Source organism: Cryptomeria japonica, chromosome 8, assembly GCF_030272615.1.
Source record: "Cryptomeria japonica chromosome 8, Sugi_1.0, whole genome shotgun sequence".
Taxonomy (NCBI): Eukaryota; Viridiplantae; Streptophyta; class Pinopsida; order Cupressales; family Cupressaceae; genus Cryptomeria; species Cryptomeria japonica.
In genome coordinates this window covers 68,279,112-68,286,889 of record NC_081412.1, presented here as the reverse complement: position 1 = coordinate 68,286,889, position 7,778 = coordinate 68,279,112, and positions in this window count along the sequence as shown.

Here is a 7,778-nt window from a genome sequence, read left to right as displayed (position 1 = left end):
GATCTATCCATGTCATTTTATTTAATATAAAATTATTTCATTATTTATTTACATATTAATTTTTTCAGGGGCTTTCTTGGACTTATTACCGTATATTTATGTAATTTTGTTAATGTATAGATTATTTCATATTTTAATATAATTATAAAATTTATATATTTGTATTGCTTTTATTAGTTTTGTGTGTATTTTCCTAGTCTTTATTTATCTCTATACGTATATATCTACACACATTTATCTTTTCCTACTTTCGTGCTGCTTATTAAGAAGGATGTCAAGTGGCCCCACAATTTTTTTCCCTCTTTTTATGTTTCCATTTTTTTACTCTAAAATTTAGGTAAAAATTTGTTATTATTAAAGATTATATTAAAAATACAATTTAAAATAACTCCTGTTTTTATAAGTAGCAAAATTTAACTTTCATGGGGCCACCAGCTCCACAATTTGTTGCTAGCCAAAATAAGCTAAGCAGGCGCATGGGGACCTGCCCTTAGTCCCACTAATTTTTATATGCAAATACTCTTACACATTCATCTAAGTTTTGCAATTAGTACAAGAGTCTACACACATATCTCAATATAGTTGTTATCTACCTAATTTTGAGTAACATTGCTAGGTCTTTTTTGTAGTCAAGGACTTAACCCTTGCCTTTTTCAAAATTCAAACTGAATTTTGTCAATTGTCATGCTTCATTTCCCACCATGACTCAACTAAGTACTTGTTTAACTAAATCTGATGATATTTAAAGACATAAAACTCGTTTATCATCCTCAAGTATCCTCACATTTTGTTTCATTTTGATTATTATCATTAAAGGATCGTGTTAGGATCACTTCCATTGGTGCACTAAAATGAGTCTAGATGTGCACATTCATCCTAGAGCATCTACATGACTAAGATCTAGTCTTCTCCATTTACCTAAGTTTTATGGAGTTGACCTAAGAGAACATGTCCCCTTGCACATGCTCGCAATCCTACAAAGGTATTTTTAAAATACTAGTAATCTCAAACATCATAAAAGATAAGTACAAGTGAATTAGGTAAATTTAGAAGCAAATATGTATAGGATATAAGACAATTTATGTCAATGTAGGCAATTTTTTTGGCATGAACCTAACCTTGATTTGTGAACTCGACTATGATAGTGCAAATAAAATTCCTTTATCCCAAGGTGAACTAAACATTGTCATATCTCATTTCAGATCTCAAAGTATCTACATTTTGAATCTCAAAGGCATCTAAAATTAAGTGCATGGACAAAGTTATTAATTTTCCTTGGGCATAGTGTTAAGTACCTATATTTCTTGTATTCACTTTTCATACTTTACACATTTAATTAGTTTGATATTAGTATTGTTAATGCCATAAGGTGTTCATTATTTGATCTAGGTTAATTTGTGCTTACTTGTATGCACATCATATATGATTACCCTAGACAAAGCTTAGGGTAAAAAAATATTTTCTTTTGTATTTTGATGAAACCATATAATCTTACACCAACCTAGGATTTTTCTTTAGGGTTTATATCTTCACTATTTCGGACCATGTATTATAATATTATTCTAAATCATCATTTAATTTTTAAATTTCATTGGTTTTTTATTCACTTATTCTTGTTGTACCTTGATTAGGGTTTAAATTTGCAAAGTGGTATAAATCCTTTACCCTAGTCTCCCTCCTTGGGATGTTCTATCTTATGGCTCCTATCAAGTCTTGTTTCTTGGTTGGCATCCATGGATAAATTTCAAATTGTAATAGGTTCTTATTTTTCATTATGCATCATCCTTCTACCCTTGATATTCTCATGTCACACATTTTAATAAGGATAAGGATATGTCTTCCATAGATATTTTATTCAATCATTCCTTGTACCTTCATTATATATGCATATTAGATGCACATGTTCATTTATTCACAAGATCCATGATAATCCTATGGTTCATGACACTGATGTCCATCCACCTAGTAAATATTTTATCACATATCAATGATGCATCTATTATGATGGTTATTGATGATAGTACACATTCCTCACTTATGCATGCCTTACCTTCTATACACATTATGATGAGTATAATAATGAACATTTTTCTACATCTCATGTTGACACTAAGAATAACCATAACATGTATTTCATAATTCTACCTACATGTGATTTGATGATGCACTTTTATACATACCTAATGATGTGCTTGTTAAATTTGGATTCCATATCTATGATTATTACTCTAGTAATAATATTTATGGTGATTGCACATCTTATATCACTAGTGATATGACTTTCTATTACATGAGGTCATTACCCCCATGCCAATAATTATTATATCTCTTCTTCATCTTATGGCTCATGGTTTACTAATGATATGTGTAATAAAAAACATAGTGATACTTCTTTATCTTCTTATGACAAATATAATAACTTGTTACCTCATGATGACTTATTACCTCATACGCCTCCTAGTGGCCTTTATGTATGTTGATTTTTCTATGCATCATGATGATATACAAGTTTTTTATGGTGACACTCTTTTGGATCCATTAATGATTTCACATGACATATGTTTGAGTGTTTGTGTAGTAACTCCTATATCCAATTTTGCACATGACGCAAACATACCTAAGGATGAAGAGTTATATGATAATCTTTTACAATTTTTAATTGTCATATTTAAGGATAATGTTTTATTAGTTACGATGCATCTTTTGCACACTCTATCATTATTACATGTGACATGAGGCATGCACGTATTTGAATATGGATCGTGTTGAAAATGATAGTTCATCAACTGTGAACTATCTCATCACTACGATTAAGAATCCACAATGGTATATTAATACTAATGCACAAATAGTTCTACCAAATATGGCACTACTAAAATATTCCACTATCAATTAGCATATGACATTATGAATCATCCTTCTTGAAATGGATTTTTGGTGCCTTACTTTAAAAAGTATGGTGTCAGAGGTGATCCATTGTGACATGTATAATACTTTAAATTTATGTGTCTCCCTTACTTCCATGAGGATTGATTGTTTGCTACAATATTTTTATCAAGAAAACATAATCATGCACTTGCAAGTTTTATTACTTGCTTCATGCTTCTATCACTTCTTTTAATGATTTGGCTAGTGTTTTAAGAAACATTTTCATTACAATGTGGAGTGAAGACATTTATCACTCAACTCATGCAATGCAAACAAAATGATCAATATCCAATTAAAGATCATATTTTAGATTTCAATCTTTGGCTAGTAATATATCATCTCCATTAGACGATGGTGAGCTTTAACATATAAATATTTCTAAATTATGCATATTCACGTCCTTTTTCACATATTTTCTTTATATAAATTTGCCCTATTCCACATTCGCATGTTTACTCTTGATTGCCCATGTCCTTATATGTTTCTTAGCATAGTTATGATATTTACCACATAATGATATTTATGCTTTCTCATGAATATCGATGACTTGCTACAATCATATATGCTTATACCATGCTTTTACAGATTACACATTGAAAGCCTGCATTACCTGATGATTTTTGACAACTTATTGTGATCCTATATTAGTATGGCATGGTTTTAGAGCTTAAATATTGTTCGTACATTTATCACATTCCTAGTCACATTTTTAGCCCATATAATCATAAAATACTCTTAGAGTTATCACACCATACTAGGAGGGTTTATGTCACCCCCCTTGTATCATGTGTGATTTTGTTGACATGTCCTTACATTGGGAGATTCACATCTTCCTCTCTTTGACACTATATACCTATATTATATTTATCATAGGCATCATACCTTCTTCCATTTTCACATTGTTCTTACCTATGTTTATGTTATCAGTAGAGACTTGTTGACATGTTCATTCTCTTAGACATCATGTTGAGGGTAGATGAATATCCTAGTGACATATGTGCTTACATGGGTCTTCCTAATCACTAAGGGTCACATCACAATTTATTATCTACTTGTGTTAGGGGAAACTCGTTTGCCTAGAGATCATATCTTTATCACACATAATGCCTTATCACTCTAGATGTTACATATGATTAGATCACATGATGCATTCCTTATTATTTTGTATGATTCATATTATTGCATGCATATCTATATATCACATATACTTTAATGTCTGATTTTTTCATTCCTTCAATTTGTTGCATTTTATGAACACAATCAATCGAAGGGGCATGCATTATCACTAACATTCCCATGTTGATATTTCAAGTAGTGACAAGGGTTACAGAAAGAATCGCCATTATGACGATATGTAGCATCACAACATGATGTCGTGTGCCTTATGCACCTTGTCATCCTATGGACATTGAGACAAACACAACATTATTAATTTATGAAAGAAAAAAATTCCAACTTTACCCATTTCTCATTTTCATATTTGTTAGATAGATAAGAAAGCTCTTATATTTTACCTATTTTTCATCACAAAACATAAACTATTCATTGCATTTTTCATCAATTTTGTAAGTTTTATGACAAGTGCATGCCAATGGACACACTTACATGTTGGCATCATGCATGGTTCGTTACTTCATATAGACCCTCGTGATATCCTTTTATGTTTGAATATTTACTTTGTATGCATGCTTGGAGAGCTATATGCTTTGAGATACATGATCAGCCCAAGAATCACATGCAACTTAAAGTCGTAGTAAAATATAATTGTGAAACCTACATATCCATATCATCTCTTTTATTTTGTGCCTATTTTATAAAAAATATATCTTAATACAAATATATACTGACAACTGGCATAACCTTGTATAAAGTTGGGTTCATTCCTCCAACCTTTGTTTATCCTATACACACATATTCAGCCTATACCTTATTTGTGTACACACATATTATGACACATTCACCTAAGTCTTGCATTTATTATATTTACTTGTACACCTATCCTAATATAGTCATTGTCCACACATATTTGACACTTTACCAACCTTCGATCTTTTTTGTGGTCATTAAATCAAAGCTTGTCAAATTAAAATTAAAATTCTAGTTGATTCTCACCCTTTATTTTCCCATCTTAAGCTAGCTAAGTACATACTTTGTGAAATTTGATGCCATGTGCTAGCATTTAAAGACATTAATTAGCTTTGATTAGCCATTCCCAAGTATACCCACATCTTATCTCCCCGATTACTTGCATTAAAGGAGTATGCTAGAAACACATTCATTTGTGCAATAGAATGCATCTAGATCTACACATTCATCCTAGCGCACTTACAAAAGTAAGTTTTATTGTATTTGATCACTTACCTAATTTTTTGAGAATTGACTTAGAGGAAAATATCTCCTCATGACATACCAATAATCCTCCAAAAATATTTTTAAATACCACTATCTCTAACGTGAAAAAGATAGAAAAATGTAGAAATAAATTAAAGAATCCAAAAATAAAATTATATGTGCTACCAAATCATTTCTCATCAATAGACCAAACCCTAATCTATAGATTTGACCCACCATAGTTCTTTGAACTTAGAAACAAACCACAAACCATCACTCATTTCACATCCCAAGACACCCATAACTCAAATTTCCATATATAGAATTAATCATCATCTTCCTTAAACATACAACTAAATACCTTTTATTTATCATCTTCACTTTACACCCATTCCAAGTTTCTTTCCCCCCTTACACCAAAATTAGGAGGTCCATCCCCCTCCATGGAACCCCACCCTAATGCCACCAAATTTAGGGAATGTTCCTTTTTACTCACGTACCTAGACATGAAACAAACAACATATAAAATACTTGAACGGGGCACATACAGATAGCTTGTTTGGTCGAGAGGTTTTGAAGGGAAGTTGTATGGTTGGCGACACACTATAATTAGTACAAAGGTAGATAAAGTCAGCAAAGTACAGGTGTACGGGAAAACGCAATACAAGGCCTACAAAATATTATTTTTAAAAACAAAGGGAAAGCTGTCGGTGAAAGAAAGGGCTGTAATACGTTGATGTTAACAGTATACCTTATTAAGAGTGAGACGTTGGGGTGTTTTGTAATCAAACTAACTAACCATACTTAGGAATGGTGGGGTCTTTTTTTTTTGTTTTTTTTGGTGTGAAGAGCCTCGCTTTAAATGTATTTGGTAAGTTCTTGTCGTTTTCATTCGACGAAATAAACTTTGTTTCATTCATTAAGAAGACTTTGGCTTATATTTTGGATGTTTTGTTTGAGAGGGCTTGGAACAAATATAGGATTTGACTTGCAAATGAAAATGTTAGGAGGAGATTCATTAGATATTGACACTTATTAGTATTGGTCCCTGTCAAGGAAGGGAAATTATAAGGGTCAATATTTTTAGGGTTTTTGAGTGGTTAGAATTATTTGTTTATAATTAATCAGGTATGGTAGGATATTATATTGTTCTAAATTTGAGCTTTTTTTAATAAAAAAATGAATGTTTTTTTAATTTATGATTGATTAAGATAGTTTGTAGTGTTAAAAATAGAGATTGATTGTTTAGGTTGGGGTTTTTTTTTTTTTAAAGTCTTTTTTAATTTATTTTTTAGTCGATAAATACATTTTATTTTTATTGTACAATAATAAAAATTGGGTTTAATCAAGGTAATAAAATTTATTTTTCATTTCATGTGCACTTTAATGTCCATACAAATATACAAGTGTGTGTTAATAAATGATAATGATAACTGTCTCATCTCCTTTCATGCAAAAATCCCATACTCAATGCTTCCCTAGATTTCAATACAATTTAATCTCTTCCATTTTGTACATGTTGTGTGTTAATGTACTGGGTATTTAACATGTTATATATGCAGAAATTTCATACGTAATGCTTCTTTAGATTTCAATACAACTTAGTCTCTTCCATTTTGTACATGTTGTGTTAATATACTGGGCATTTAACATTTTATATATTGCAAAGGTGGTTTGAAAAGTTATTATAGTACACAATTCAATTAGATTTTTCTTTGGGCTTTAATGATGATTTTTAGTATTTAAATATCATATTTTGATTTTTTTTTAAATCAATTGTCAACTTTTGAAAAGCTATTTTATTATAATACACTAAGAGAGTAGAGAATTAAAATAGTTTCTCTTTTTTATTTAGTCAATTTTTAAGAAAGAACAACTTGTTTTAACTTAAGATATAGCTATAAGAAGGTTAACTCATTCGATGGGTTTTTTGCTAATTGCATTTATTTCTTACTTCCCCTATCAATTAATGACCATTAAATAATCAATGGTTCAACATACAAGAACAATTGTTCTTCATTTAAGTATTGTGTTCTAGCATCCTATCAACACGTCTCATATTAGGTCTCGTGACTCATATTGACCAAATTGATGAGATTGTCATTGAATTTATTCATCTTTGTTTCCAACGCATCAATACACCCCTCATAATCATTTTTTAAGACATTAACATCCTAGCAACATTTTCCAGAATCATTAGCATTTTCTTCTCCTCCTCCTTTGTTTTGAAATGAATTTTTATCTTCATAGAACGAATGTTAATATTGATTTGGTTGATTTCAAGAAACAACCACTTAGACATTCTAAATTGATCCACAACTGCATCCCTGGCTACACCAAGTAAGTTGTCTCGGTCCTCTATATTAAGGTTTAATAGTGGGGAGCCCTTCTACAGATTTCTAGGAAAAGAGGTTTGAGAAGCTCTTTCCTCGCCATCCTGGGGAGGAGGAGGAGGAAAAGACTATGCCCCCAAATGTCCATTACCAGTCTCTTCACAACCTTCCTTTGAACCACCTTTA